Genomic DNA, 14,611 nt, shown 5'->3' on the forward strand with positions numbered 1-14,611 from the left:
CACAGTTTGACCCAAAATTAAGAGTTTTGGTTAAAACCGGAGCTGCCTAAAAAGTGTGACTTTGCTAATGATATTGAAATTTAATCTAACTGCTTCTGATACAATTTTCTGACTTCTCTTGGTTGTGCAGATGTTACTGAGGTCACACTAGACCCAAACACAGCAAACATAAATATCTCACTGACTGAGGAGAACAGAAAGGGGACATGGGTGGAAGAGGAACAGCCATATCATGATGGCCCAGAGAGATTTGAGGATATGTCACAGGTGCTGTGTAGAGAGCCTCTTACCAAATGCCATTACTGGGAGGCAGATTTGATTGGGGAGTGTGATATAGGAATGTCATATAAAATTATCAGCAGGTGAAGAGATGAAAAGGATTGTAAACTGGGAAGCAATGACAAGTCTTGGTCTCTATACTTTGAAGAAGAAAACTGTTACCTTGCCTTCCACAATAATACGGAGATTAATATTCTTGACCCAACCCCCAGACCCGAACCCCAGAGAGTAGGAGTGTTTCTGGACTGGCCAGATGGCACTCTGTCCTTCTACAGTGTCTCCTCTGATGCCATGACCCACCTGTGCACATTCCAGGCCACATTCACTGAGCCCCTCTACCCAGCTTTTGGTGTTTTGCATAACTCTTCAGTGTCCCTTGTGGTTACCAGCAGTCCAGTGCCAGCTGTGAATCCCATTTAGTCTGGAATTAAATTGAATTCCCTATTCTGGATGACAGTGCTTAAGTTGAGCTGGATCCTGCTGGAACAGGATCAGGCATCTTTCCATTTTGGACTGTTTTGTTCTGGAAACCATTTGCCAGGGTCCGTTACCTCTCATGGCACAAACACTGTGTGCAATGTAAAAATTCCAATAAAATCAGACTTTCACTTTCACTTGAGTCATTTTCTATTAAGGTATCTTTACTTTTACTGAAGTATGACAATTGGGTACTTTTTCCACAACTGGCCATTGCTGTGATGAGCCTCTCTCTATCTCTCACGGAACTTGAATGAGATGAACTTTTTATGATCTCTCTCCCACTCTGCTCTGATAAACATGGCATGAGCCAACTGTCATCTCTCCAGAGTTGCACTTAATAATGTATTTCCTTATAGAATCATAGCCGCGGGAAGGGTGTTGGAGGTGCCACAGCACCCCTAAAAATTGAAATACATTTGCCAAAGTTATAGAATGATTTTACAATTCAGAAGACTACACCAGGAGTAGGCCTATAATTTAACCACAGAGGATCAATAGCTTAGAAAAAATATATACCCTAGCTGTGGATTGTGTGTAGCACAATCCCAAGGCATGCCTAATGTAGGGAATGCGCTGCAAATGTCAGTGAGCAGCATGCAGCAAAAACAGTCCTTGTGCAACATCGATTTGGAAAGCAAATGGATTCTGCTGAAAGGAGAAGACTAAACTGTGTAGGCAACCAAATATGTTATCAACTTCCAAATAGGCCTATTGAGAGAGCAGCATTGTTTGACAAAGTAAAATAAGAGAGAGAAATATGCTTTTGGCATGATCGCATCGCCATCGCTGGTGAGTGAGCTGAGCACCATTGGGTGAATCTGAAAAAAATGTATACCTTTATTTAACTAGGCAAGTCAGTTAAAAACAAATTCTTATTTTCAATGACAGCCTAGAAATAGTGTGTTAACTGCCTTGTTCAGAAGAACAGATTTTTACATTGTCAGCTCGGGGATTTGATCTTGCAACCTTTTAGTTACTAGTCCAATGCTCCAACCACTAGGCTACCTGCTGCCCCAAATTCCCTCCTCATATTGTACAGTGTCTCCACACACCTAGGCCAAAAGGCTATTGATGGATTCAAGACAAGGTTGTTTTTATTGATCTCAGATTCTCAGTTTGTCAGTGTCAAAGTAGCCTGTCATTTCGATTATTTGTGAGGTATTAAAACAAGATTCTGCTAAAATCTCCAGTCATCTAAAATGATGTAGTATCACATGAAATGTGTTTATAAAAGGCCTAAAAGGCTTAAAAAAATTCCTCATCTGTGCAACTTCTCCAAGCGCCTCTACTCTATTGCTCTATGCCAGCACACAAAAGCGATGCTAATACATGCACAGCTTTATTATAAAGTTTAGTTTTTTTCATGCATTCTGATACCTCAGAACCCCCCATGTCACCCCCCTCTTGGTTCACTTTTTATTCTGGCACCTCCAATTTCCAAATTAAGCACCGTTGGAGGATATTGCTTTTGCTATTACATTTTCATGACAAAGTTGAAGGGGGCATTGTTTTTTCTATCACTGACAGTTAGCTTGTAAATGTTTTAAAGAAGATAGAAAGTGAATGAATTTCAAGTACTGACAATGTGTGAGCAGTGTTGAATTGCAGAAGATAACTCCATTGACATTATTAATTTCAAATTGATTTCAAATAATAATATATAACATAATTTGAATGACTGACTAATGAATGACATTCAAATCAGATTAAGCTAAATACTTATTAAAGATTGTATTCATTTGCAGATCTATAGGTATTTATATAGGCTGATATTATGGCTGTGATACTCCATAGAAATCCCCATTGCAATAATTTGCCTAAAGCCCATCATAAGCCTCGCTCACAGCATCCTTTCCATCTTCTCTGTCCCTCCCAACTGAGCTCATCATTCACCAATCAACAGGTAGTGCACGACATGACGCAGAGTTCATGAACCTCGCGATACAAAGTCGACCCCACGGTAATACGGTCATGTAGCCGCGTGTTGAAAACTAAAAGAGTCTTTCTACATTCGTGAAGCAGAGGAAAGGACACGCATAGCATCAGAGATTGTGCAATCATGGTAAGATATTTTTTTTGTTATACGTTTCAGCATTTGAAATACCAAAAAATAACTACTCATGATTAAACATGCTTTGGAAAATAACGTTAGTTTACCCAACTAGCTAACTTATATGGCATAGATTCCATTTCAGGTTCGAAAGGTGAAGAGTTGGCAAGTTAATAGTTACAAAAACGTGTTTGATTTATCATATCAGAATAAAACATTTACTGCATGCAATTAGCGTTATATTCCAAATTGACGGTCATTACCCAACGTTAGCGTTCTCAGCAAAGATTGGAAATGTGTTGGCGGCCTCTCAACTAGGCCTCAGCCTCGTTAAAAAGCCAGATTTGCGAAAGGAAAGCATACATGTGATTTAATGAACACATTTAACATAGTTATTGATAACAGCCTAATTTGGTAAACATTTGCTATAACTGTTAAGTAGGTAATGGACTAGTTTAAAATCTTTTGCATCTAGGCGTCTAGCCAATATCCAATGCAACAGCGTGGCGCGAAATACAAAACCCTCAAAAATCCTATAATTTCAATTTCTCAAACATACGACTATTTTACACCATTTTATAGATGCACTTGTCCTTGATGTAACCACATTGTCCGATTTTTAAAAAAGGCTTTACAAAAAGGCTTTACAGCGAAAGCAAAACATTAGATTGTTAGGAGAGTACATAGACCAAAATAATCACAGCCATTTTCCAAGCAAGCATATATGTCACAAAAACCCAAAACACAGCTAAATGAAGCACTAACCTTTGATCTTCATCAGATGACACTCCTAGGACATTATGTTATACAATACATGTATGTTTTGTTCATATTTATATCCAAAAACAGCTTTTTACATAGGCATGTGATGTTCAGAACATGTATTCCCACCAAAAACTTCCGGTGAATTACGTTGACAAAATACATAACAATTATAGATACAGAACTCCTTTATGCAATCGCTATGTCAGGTTTTAAAATAGCTTTTTGGCGAAAGCACATTTTTCAATATTCTGAGTACATAGCTCAGCCATCACGGCTAGCTATTTTGACACCCGCCAAGTTCGGGGCAAACTGAACTCAGAATTAGTATTAGAAATATTGTATTACCTTTGCTAATCTTTGTCAGAATGCACTCCCAGGACTGCTACTTCCACAAGAAATGTTTTTGTTCCAAATAATCCATAGTTATGTCCAAATACCTCCATTTTGTTTGTGCGTTCAGGTCACTATCCAAAGGGTAACGCGCAAGCGCATTTCGAGACAAAAAAGTTGAAATGTTCCATTACCGTACTTAGAAGCATGTCAAACGCTGTTTAAAATCTATTTTTATGGTATTTTTCTCGTAAAATAGCGATAATATTCCAACCAGACAATAGTGTATTCATTCAAGGAGGAAAAGATAAGTGTGCTCGCGTGAATGCGCATATCCAATCTCTTTGTCCCCAGGCAGACCACTGAGAAACTGAGCTACTATACTCTGCCCAGAGACAGGAGAAGGCTCAATCTGCTTTCTGAAGGCTTTAGACAGCCAATGGAAGCCTTAGAAAGTGCAACGTAACCCCACAGATACTGTAGTTTCGATAGAGAATCAAAAGAACTACAATTCTGACAGTCCACTTCCTGCTTGGAATTTTCTCAGGTTTTTGCCTGCCATATGAGTTCTGTTATACTCAGACACCATTCAAACAGTTTTAGAAACGTCAGTGTTTTCTATCAAAATCTACTAATAATATGCATATTCTCGTTTCTGGGCAAGAGTAGTAACCAGTTTAAATCGGGTACGTTTTTTCATCCGGCCGTGAAAATACTGCCCCCTATCCTAAACAGGTTTAAATATCTTTACAATATGTATGCTATGGGTTCTGCGTATTGATCCCCACAACACATGATGACAGTAGTCTTGGTTTAATGACGCGCAAGTTCAAATAGGGGCACGTTACAGTATTTTGGAGAAATACTATCTAGTCCCTACACTGAAAAAAATCTAAACGCAACATGTAAAGTGTTGGTTTCATGAGCTGAAATAGAAAATCACCGAAATTAACCGTAGACACTAAGTTTCTCTCAAATTGAATAGAAATGTGTTTACATCCCAGTTAGTGAGCATTTTTCCTTTGCCAAAATAATCCAGCCACCAGACAGGTGTAGCATATCAAGAAGCTGTTTTTAACAGCATGGTCATTACAATGTGCAGTTTTGTCACACAACACCATGCCACAAATGTCTCAAGTTTTGAGGGAGTGTGCAATTGTCATGCTGCCTGCAGGAATGTCCACCAGAGCTGTTACCAGAGAATTAAATGTTCATGTGTCTGCCATAAACTACCTCGTTTGAGAGAATTTTGCAGTGCAGACAAACCATGCCAGCCCAGGACCTCCTCATTGGGGTCTCTGTCTGTAATAAACCCGGGGATTAATTCTGATTGGCTGGGCCTGGCTCCCTAGTGGGTGGGCCTATACCCTCCAAGACCCACCCATGATGCACCCCTGCCCAGTCATGTGAAATCCATAGATTAGGGCATGGGTTCTTTTCAGCCTATTTTCCCCCATTAAAAACACTCTTGCATATCTGTCTAGGTTGTTACTGTTGCTATTAAAATACAATGAATACTTTTCATTCTGAACTGGAATAAATGGATTGATCACACAGATGAATAACAGAACACACACACAGGCTTTTTGATAGTGCAACCCTAAGTAACAGTACAGATGAAAAATGTTCAGGCCTACTGTACATTTTACTGTAGAAATAATTGTGGAAAGAAAGTCTAGGTTGGAACTGTTGCTGTTAAAATACAACATGTGTTTTATTCTGACCTGGAATAAAGTGATTGATCACCTCTGTAGACCAGAACAGACCCAGTCCTAATGAGAGCATGTCTATTCTGGGCTCTGTTTTTGTCAGTACAACACTGAGGTCATGCTAAGCCTTGAAACTGTTTCTGTACTTGTTTTCTAAGTATGTCAGAGTTGTGAACCCTGACTCACATAGGTATGTGGTGCCAAACTGGACCAGAACATCTACTGCTTCCTGCTGTAGATGAACAACCCACAACTGGGTGTTTGCCTCAAAAAGCATCTTGCCTCAATCAGTTTATTCCAGTTAAGAATAAAAATTATTGTATTTTAACAGCAACAGTTCCAACCTAGACTAGTTTTAAATCATTTCTACAGTAGCTGTACAGTAGGCCTGATCATTTTTCATCATCTGTACTGTTACTAGGGTTGCACTATCAGTAGCTAGCTTGCTTTGGTAAATGTTAGCTATTAGCTGTGTACAAGGCCAGGGAATTGTTTGAAAGAGAAACTCAGATCTACTATGAGTCAGTCAGTACTCCCTTATTACTGCTTATCACCTGTTATAAAATGACAATGCCTTGCTAGCTGACTTTTCCACTGTCGAAGCACTTTCCTGACGCTTTCTGCCCTGTTCTGAAAGAACTCCCTGGGTTTACCATCAGGTTGCTGTGGATGTTTGATCAGGACGTGTCGTTTTATACATTTTTTTTCGTTATGCGAGTCTCATTACTAAGCACTTCCACACACAAAAGACATTGTGGGCGCTCCTCGTTATCAGTTTGTATGAAAGAGAAACTCATCGCTGTATAGCCGTTTCATGACAATTGAGGTCAGTCAGAACTTGTGGCTAGCATGAGTCCATTTGATGACCGGCGAGTGGGAACGACAAGTCAATGGCTGACAGCGCATCTGCTGCCTGGACGACAGCGCTGCATCGTGTGTCACGGAGTGGTCTTCAAGAAAATGCAGAAAAAAGATCCGGGGAACTGCGAAGCACACGGGCATATCCCACTCGCACAGCTGCCAAACTGAGCAGAGTGCAGATGCACTTGGCCAAATCAGTTCCAGTAAATAATGAAACTATTATAAATGTACACTGACACGTCGCGACCCATACTTTAAGAAAGACGGGATTAGGGCATAATGAATTTCTTTAAATGTACTGATTTGTTATATGAACTGTAACTTGTTGCATTTATTTTTGTTGGGTAGACATTATCACGTCACACGACCCGTAGGCTGCGCTGACCATAGTCCACTTCTGGCATGTGACTTTATTCTCGCTAAACATCCTTTCTCTTGTCCACTTGGCATTATCTGCGCCGCGTGGCTATTTCCATCCTGGCAGTATACCGGCTTGGTGATAGTTGAGGGCATATCCTGGCGGAGATGGGTTTTGATAAATGGTCGCGCAATTTGCTAGCAGCAACATTGTCTTCGGTTGATTCCGAAAAGCTTACCTGTACGGTTTGTCAGCATGTGCTAATTCAATCGGTCTGCCCATTCAAGAATCCTTGGGATATCCATACCCTTACTCTAACCATTTATTTCATCTTCAATGGGTGGTATGGTTTGGGCGGCTGGTAGCCTAGTGGTTAGAGCATTGGGCCAGTAATCAAAATGATGCTAGATCGAATCCCCGAGCTGACAAGGTAAAAATCTGTTCTGCCCATGAACAAGGCAGTTTACCAACTGTTCCTAGGTCATCATTGTAAATACGATTTTGTTCTTAACTGACTTGCCTAGTTAAAATAAAAATGGTTGTCACAAGGATTCCAGATAGCATGGACCCAACTGACTCTCAGTTTAAGTAGGTGCACACGAGGGGGAGAAGTCTATTCGCTATTACAAAATAATAATAAAAGTATGAATTTCAACACCACGGAAGGACTGAAGTTGTACAGTTAAATGTTTTCAGAATTTAAATTTTTATTCAAATCGACTGATGGTAACTCACCTGGTAGCGGGATGTGTGAGCAACGACTCTGCCTGTGTGTGTGAACTGAGTTGCATGTTCCTCAGCTAAATGCAAGCGGTGCGTTATTGCCCAAGCCCCATAATGTTTCACTACTTACGTTGTGATTCCATCGTTTTGTTTGTCACTGTTAGCCACATTCTATACTGTACAAACATTTTAACCTGCTGTGTCTTCTGCAGGTGCTGTTGCACGTGCTCTTTGAGCATGCAGCAGGATATGCACTCTTTGTCGTCAAGGAGGTGGAAGAAGTTGCCATGCTTTTGCCTCCGGTACGAATAACCACTTCCAAATATGTACATTTTTATTAGGATTTACCCATAATTGATGACCGTTGGGCCAAGTTACTAATCACCCATATTCCACAGGTTGTAGACTGCATTCTAAACATTGCGAAATTCCATGGTATGGTGAGCCTAGCCGCTTTCTTCCCATTCAAGTCTGCTCAGGCTGCACTAGAAAACATAATGCCATATCGGAAGGTGAGTTGCTTGCTTTAATTTACTCCATTCTAGTCCTTGCTCAGATGTAATGATGTATCAAAAATCTGTCAATCCACTGAATCACTGTGCTGACACATCATCAAACCTGAACATCTGGGCCTGGCTATCTTTATGATACCAGATGGCATTAGTCAGTATGTATGTTTCAACACACCCCCAACTGATTATCTTATCTTAGTCGATTATAAATAATTAAAAAGTTTCCTCATAACACCCTGACTTGTTTCAGGTGTGGTCCACACTGACCTGAAGCTGTTCCTGGACACTAACCTGCCCATAGGGGGTAAGAAGAAGGCGATGCTGGGGGTGGGTGATGCCAAGATAGGAGGAGCTCTGCAGGAGGAGCTGGGCCTGTCTATCCAGACTGGTGGAGTGGTGTCAGAGATACTGAGAGGTGAGGACTCACATGAACTACAGTAAAAGTAAAAAAACTTTTTTTTTGGGGGGGGGGGGTCATCTCGTCTTTTATGTTGTGACTAGTAACTTGTTTGTAGCTGGCGAAACCTGGCCTGTGGTGATGTCAATATAATCAACCCCTGACCCTCGTGATGGTTTATAGTGAAAATCTGAAAGGCCGCCAGGGCGAATGACCTAGGGCCGTGAAAGTGCCTCCACCGTGCATACTCAACGTCACTACCCGTCTCTCCCCTGAAGGTGTGCGTCTCCACTTCCACTCCTTGGTAAAGGGGCTGACTGCCCAGGCTGCCTCCAAGGCTCAACTAGGTCTGGGCCACAGCTACTCCAGAGCCAAGGTCAAGTTCAACGTCAACAGGTCCGACATGATCATCCAGTCCATCGCCCTCCTGGACCAGCTGGACAAGGACATCAACACGTTCTCCATGCGTGTGCGTACAGCTGCTGTGAATGTCAAGTCTCCCTCATAGGGTACGTAGTAGTAGACCCAACAACCATCCACTCGGCAGTCTTGCTAACGGGACCAAATGATGATTATACCAAATCTGTCAATCCCCTGAACTCTTTATGTTGAGTGTTCCATCAGTGCTGACAGTCCCGCAGTATAAATGTCAGGTATGCCTTCAACCTGGTTGAGACTATCCTAACATTTCCAAACTTCTGCTCGCCACTCCCCTTCTGCTTTATAGTGAGTGGTATGGCTACCACTTCCCAGAGCTGATCAAGATAGTGACTGACAACTCTACGTACTGCAAGATGGCCCAGCTGATCGGCAACAGAAAGGAGCTGAGCGAGGAGAGTCTAGAGAGCCTGGAGGAGGTAGTGATGGATAGTGCTAAGGCCCAGGCTGTCCTGGAGGCATCCCGCAGCTCCATGGGTCAGTCAAGCCACACAGTATATTATACACACTTATAAAACCAACCCCTTTTTGGGCCATCTGGGACTTTAAGTGTCCTATATGACCAACACAGGGGAAGAGTGTGATAGTTTTCTCATAAACCTGTAGTGTAGGCTCAAATCCTCCCTGCGGATCCTGTCAGGAGATACAAAACGTATATTTCAGTCATCTTCCCTTGTCTTCACAGTGGAGATGTTTGTACATTGAATTCCTGTGTCTGGGTATCGAGACTGCCGCTGAAACTGGTTTCCCATGGCTTTCTGTAGGCATGGACATCTCTCCCATCGACCTGATCAACATTGAGAGGTTGTCCAACCGTGTGGTCTCGCTAGCTGCCTACAGGCTGGAACTACAGGAGTACCTGCGCTCTAAGATGAGCCAGGTGGCCCCCAACCTGGCTGCCCTTATAGGAGATGTGGTGCGTACTAATTAGATTCAGCAAATGTCCAATCTACATACTCTTCCTAAGGGGACCGAATGATGTTTATACCAAATCTGTCAATCCTCTGAGTTCTTTGTGTTGAGTCTTCCATCGGTGCTGACAGTCCCTGACACCTCAGCTCATGGTGACATGTTCATCGGCCAACCTCTGACGTGGTGTTTCTTCCTCCTTTAGGTGGGAGCACGTCTGATCTCCCATGCCAGCAACCTGGCCAAGTACCCAGCCTCCACCGTGCAGATCCTGGGTGCTGAGAAGGCCCTGTTCAGGTACTGGGGCACCCACTCCCTGCTGGGGAAACGGGCAGGGCTGGGGCTAAGCAGAGAAGGGTGACTGGGGGTGTGACCCCCCTCAGAGTCATCCCTTTCCCTTACTCACCCCCACAGTCTGAGCGGCTGCCTAGTGTGCAGAGGTAGTTACTGTAACACCTACATGCCATACTCAACCAATAAATTCTTGTGTAGAAGAATCAACAATCAACGGTTGGAACATCTGTTTTTCCAAAGTGTCACGGGTCTTCAGAGCCCTGTGTGTGGGGAATGGATGTAGGGTTTCCAGTGAAAGACACTTTGGAAAAACAGATGTTCCAACCGTTGATTGTTATGACCCTTCTGGATTATTTGCAATGATGTTCTTATTTTTCGTCAACAGTAATCCACCTCTGGGTAGATGATGGTGACTAGCTAAATACTGAGCAAAGCTTTGGTCTCTTGACTACTGCTGCCCCGTGCTCCTACGGTGGTATTGACGTTTCCTCTCCCTCCGACAGAGGTGCCCACCTGTGTGTTTGGCGACAAGCTACGTGACCAGGTGGAGGAGCGCCTGTCATTCTACGAGACGGCCGAGGCGCCTCGTAAGAACCTGGATGTCATGAGAGGCTGTGATACAGGTGGGCTATGTCACTGACATGGGATTAATTTTCTTGGGTTTGTGAGCATGATTTTACAGCGTTTGTACGGTCATAAAAATCAGAGCAAAGTAATGGAATTTGAAAATTGTGATTTCTAGGCGTGGAAGAGTTAGAAAATCGTCAAATCTGAAATGTAATGGACATTTCTGTTAATGTAATTTTAAGCATGGGATCAGAGACCAGTGTCAATACATTACGTGTACTTTTGTATGCGTTGGTCATGAAAAATTTGGTTACAAGTAATGAAATTCCATCTGTCAATGTGTATGAACCCTGCTTTTAGGACTCTTTCCTTGTAGATGTTTAGCTAATCTGCTGTGAGTGATGACGACACTTTCCCCGACTCAAACGTGGGGGTTTAACTGATTTAATGAGCCTGACACAGCTCCAAACACATCAGTGCCACTAGCACCTAGTCTTCTAGAAGTATTTGCTGTTTAACCATGCTGTTTGGCTTACCACTCCTAGGCAGGAGAGGTGGCAGCTGAGATAAAGATCAAATTGGAGAAGAAATGTAGGATGCGGGAGAAGAAGCTGGCAGCCCTTTCCACAGGCGATGAAGAGGTATGTATTGCTTTAGCTCTGTCCGGAAACTGAAAGCATGTTTAGATTTGGGATTTGACCCTTCTACGTGGTTCTCTCTCAGTGTACGACATGCTAAACTAACTTGACTCCGAACCATTGGCTGGTCTTCTCCTGTAGACCAAATCACTGAAGTGAGTCGGACATTACAGCTCTTGTCATACTGCAATTAAAACTTATGCCATGGAGAAATTATGAAACATCCTAATGTGTTTTCTATTATGGGTTTATGCTAATAGGGAGAAGGTGACGTCGCTGTGGTAAAGAAGCATGCAGCAGAGGAAGCTGTCCAAATGAAGGAAGAGGCTCCAGCAACAGGATGGAGACCCCATAGACAAAAAGAAACGAAAGAGTGAGGCAATAGAGGGGGTGGCCCCAGAGACCCCCCAGACTGAAGAAAAATGTTGAATAGGGGATTTGGATGAGACTGAACATTTCTTAGTTTTGTGCATATTTAAAAAAAATGTATTGCTTATTTTTTACTTTAACCACCCAATGAGGTTGGAAGCAGATTGACTTGTGTAATCAGTGTTTGTCTCAATTTTATACCTTCCCCTCCCTATCCTCAACGCACTTCACACTGAAAGTGAATGAATATTCAGCTCAGTGCCTTGACCTTAATGTAATTATACATCCCCCTTGTGTAAATACTTTAATGTCCATTTTTCTCTATCAAATCTGTTCACCGTAAACTTGCTTTTAACCATTTTTCAACTAAATATTATATACGCTACCTACCTGATGTGTCTGAAATATACTGAACAAAAATATAAATGCAACATGTTTCATCAGCTGAAATAAAAGATTAGAAATGCTGGAACATTTATGCAATCTGTGTGACAGGTGTGGCATATCCAGAAGCTGATTAAATGGCATGTTTATTCCAGAGATGCGCCATGTGTGTTTAAAGGCCACTAAAATGTGCAGTTTTGAGTGAGTGTGCAATTGGCATGCTGACTGCAGGGATGTTCATTTCTCCACCATAAGCTGCTTCAGGTGTCATTTTGGAAGTACGTCCAATCAGCCTCAACTGCAGACCACGTGTATCTGTGCCAGCCCAGAACACATCTGGCTTCTTCACCAACGGGGTTGTGAGAGCGGCCACTCGGACAGCTGATGAATCTGGGTTTGCGCAACCAAAGAATTTCTACGCACACTTTCTCAGTGAAGCTCATCTGCAATTCTTGTCTTGACCTGACTTCAGTGGGAAAATGCTCACCTTCGATGGCCACTGACACACTGGAGAAGTGGGCTCTTCACAGATGAATTCTGGTTTAAAGTGTACTGGGCAGACTGTATGGCGTTGTGGGTGAGCGGTTTGCTGATGTCAACAGTGCCCCATCATGGGGTCATGGTATGGGCAGACAAGCACAATTGCATTTTATCCTGAGTCCCCATTATTGTGCCATTCATCCGCAGCCTCGTCATAAGGATCTATACATAATTCACGGGAGCTGAAAATGTCCCAGTTCCTCCATGGTCCGCATACTCGTTAGCCATTGAGCATGTTTGGGATGCTCTGGATTATTTTTGTTTCACCGTTATTTAACCAGGTAGGCTAGTTGAGAACAAGTTCTCATTTACAGCTGCGACCTGGCCAAGATAAAGCAAAGCAGTGTGACAGACAACAGAGTTACACATGGAATAAACAATAAGCCAATAACACAATAAACAAGTCAATGACACAGTAGGAAAAAAGTCTATATACAGTGTGTGCAAAAGGCCATAGTAGCAAAGAGTTACAATTTAGCAGATTAACACTGGAGTGATAAATGAGCAGATGATGATGCGCAGAAAAGTAAAAAAACAAACACTATGGGGATGGGGTAGGTAGATTGGGTGGGCTATTTACAGATGGACTATGTACAGCTGCAGCGATCGGTTAGCTGCTCAGATAGCTGATGTTTAAAGTTAGTGAGGGAAATATAAGTCTCCAGCGATTTTTGGAATTCGTTCCAGTCACTGGCAGCAGAGAACTGGAAGGAAAGGCGGCCAAATTAGGTGTTGGCTTTGGGGATGATCAGTGAGATATACCTGCTAGAACGTGTGCTACGGGTGGGTGTTGTTATCGTGACCAGTGAGCTGAGATAAGGCAGAGCTTTACCTAGCATAGACTTATAGGTGACCTGGAGCCAGTGGGTCTGGCGACTAGAGCATACAGGTCGCAGTGGTGGGTGGTATAAGGTGATTTGGTAACAAAACGGATGGCACTGTGATAGACTGCATCCAGTTTGCTGAGCAGAGTATTGGAAGCTATTTTGTAGATGACATCGTCGAAGTCGAGGATCGGTAGGATCCTCAGTTTTACTAGTGTAAGTTTGGCGGCGTGAGTGAAGGAGTCTTTGTTGTGAAATGGAAAGCCGATTCTAGATTTGATTTTGGATTGGAGATGTTTAATATGAGTCTGGAAGGAGAGTTTACAGTCTAGCCAGACACCTAAGTATTTATAGTTGTCCACATATTCTAGGTCAGAGCCGTCCAGAGTGGTGATGCTGGTCGGGCGGGCGGGTGCGGGCAGCAAACGGTTGAAAAGCATGCATTTGGTTTTACTAGCGTTTAAGAGCAGTTGGAGGCCACGGAAGGAGAGTTGTATGGCATTGAAGCTCGTTTGGATGTTAGTTAGCACAGTGTCCAAGGAAGGGCCAGATGTATACAGAATGGTGTCGTCTGCTTAGAGGTGGATCAGGGAATCACCTGCAGTAAGAGTGACATCATTGATATATACAGAGAAAAGAGTCGGCCCGAGAATTGAACCCTGTGGTACCCCCATAGAGACTGCCAGAGGTCCGGACAACAGGCCCTCCGATTTTACACACTGAACTCAGAAGTAGTTGGTGAACCAGGCGAGGCAGTCATTAGAGAAACCAAGGCTATTGAGTCTGTCAATAAGAATACCGTGATTGACAGAGACGAAAGCCTTGGCCAGGTCGATGAAGACAGCTGCACAGTACTGTCTTTTATCGATGGCGGTTATGATATCGTTTAGTACCTTGAGCATGGCTGAGGTGCACCCGTGACCAGCGGAGCTGTTGGCCGGGGTAGGAGTTGAAATTTGAAATGGAGTTGAAATTGAAATTTTTGATTATCATGGATTTATCGGTGATGACCGTGTTACCTAGCCTCAGTGCAGCAGGCAACTGGGAGGAGGTGCTCTTGTTCTCAATGGACTTTACAGTGTCCCAAAACCTTTTGGAGTTAGAGCTACAGGATGCACATTTCTGCTTGAAAAAGCTAGCCTTTACTTTCCTGCCTGACTGTGTATTGGTTCCTGACTTCCCTG

General features: G+C 42.9%; 2 non-coding genes and 1 pseudogene across 3 annotated transcripts; all 3 read left to right on the top strand.

Moving 5' to 3' along the window:
* Positions 1-2,715: 2,715 nt before the first annotated feature.
* On the top strand, positions 2,716-12,151 carry LOC106583360 (nucleolar protein 56-like; annotated as a pseudogene). The gene is made up of 12 exons (XR_014382178.1): positions 2,716-2,821; positions 7,768-7,857; positions 7,954-8,067; positions 8,318-8,482; positions 8,743-8,942; positions 9,196-9,379; positions 9,667-9,818; positions 10,017-10,168; positions 10,226-10,251; positions 10,609-10,728; positions 11,218-11,313; positions 11,571-12,151. The product of XR_014382178.1 is annotated as a nucleolar protein 56-like (transcript).
* On the top strand, positions 11,066-11,132 carry LOC123729741 (small nucleolar RNA SNORD57). The gene has a single exon (XR_006761448.1). It is a non-coding gene; the product is annotated as a small nucleolar RNA SNORD57 (small nucleolar RNA).
* LOC123729742 (small nucleolar RNA SNORA42/SNORA80 family) lies at positions 11,349-11,480 on the top strand. The gene has a single exon (XR_006761449.1). It is a non-coding gene; the product is annotated as a small nucleolar RNA SNORA42/SNORA80 family (small nucleolar RNA).
* Positions 12,152-14,611: the final 2,460 nt, after the last annotated feature.

This window comes from Salmo salar, chromosome 22, assembly GCF_965601325.2.
Source record: "Salmo salar chromosome 22, fSalSal1, whole genome shotgun sequence".
Lineage (NCBI taxonomy): Eukaryota > Metazoa > Chordata > Actinopteri > Salmoniformes > Salmonidae > Salmo > Salmo salar.